This window comes from Geospiza fortis, unplaced genomic scaffold (assembly GCF_000277835.1).
Source record: "Geospiza fortis unplaced genomic scaffold, GeoFor_1.0 scaffold439, whole genome shotgun sequence".
In the NCBI taxonomy this organism is placed as follows: domain Eukaryota; kingdom Metazoa; phylum Chordata; class Aves; order Passeriformes; family Thraupidae; genus Geospiza; species Geospiza fortis.
Genome location: NW_005054618.1, coordinates 298,079 through 299,356, shown reverse-complemented (window position 1 = coordinate 299,356; position 1,278 = coordinate 298,079).

Here is a 1,278-nt window from a genome sequence, read left to right as displayed (position 1 = left end):
ATTTATATTTATATTTATATTTATATTTATATTTATATTTATATTTATATTTATATTTGTGCTTATATTTGTGCTTATATTTATGCTTATATTTATACTTATATTTATATTTATACTTACGAACCTATTTAATTTATATTATATTTATATTTATATTGTCTCTGTATTTTCCTCACCCAGCCCAATTTTCCCTCCTCAGGCTGAGCTTTGGGATGCAGCTGCTCCTGGACAGACCCAGAGCATTCCCAGGAGCCTGATCGGAACCCGAGCAGCACCAGAGGGTCCCATGGAGCAGGAGGGGACCCCCGAGCCCCCCGAGGAGCCTGCGGGTGGGGACGGAATTCCCAACGTTGGGCACGGAATTCCCAGTGTAGGGGATGGAAATTCCAACGTTGGCGATGCAATTCCCGGCGTTGGTCGCGGAATTTCCGGTGTGGCGGATGGAATTCCCAGTGTTGGGGACAGAATTCCCAGTGTAGGGGACGGAATTCCCAATGTTGGGGATGAAATTCCCAGTGTAGGGGATGGAATTCCCAATGTTGGGGACGCAATTCCCAATGTTGGGGATGGAATTCTCAGTGTAGGGGATGGAATTCCCAGTGCAGGGGACGCAATTCCCAATGTTGGGGATGGAATTCTCAGTGTAGGGGATGGAATTCCCAGTGCAGGGGACGCAATTCCCAATGTTGGGGATGGAATTCTCAGTGTAGGGGATGGAATTCCCAGTGCAGGGGACGCAATTCCCAATGTTGGGGATGGAATTCTCAGTGTAGGGGATGGAATTCCCAGTGCAGGGGACGCAATTCCCAATGTTGGGGATGGAATTCTCAGTGTAGGGGATGGAATTCCCAGTGTAGGGGACACAATTCCCAATGTTGGGGACGCAATTCCCAGTGCCGGTGACGGAATTCCCGATGTCGCGGACGCAATTCCCAGTGTTGAGGATGAAATTCCCGGTGCTGGTGACAAAAGAGTGAGGGAGAGCAGCTACATTCCAGACCAGCCCAGTTCAATTCCCAATGTTGGTGACACAATTCCCAATGTAGGTGACACAATTCCCAGTGTTGGTGACACGATTCCCAGTTTTAGGGACGGAATTCCCGGTTTAGGTGACACACTTCCCAATGTTGGGGACACAATTCCCAATTTTAGGGACGGAATTCCCGGCGCAGGGCATGGAATCCCTGATGTCGGTGACACAATTCCCGGTGCTGGTGACAGAATTCCCGGTGCGGGGAATTCCCAGGAAGGTTCTGGGGCTCCATCCGGGCAGCAGGA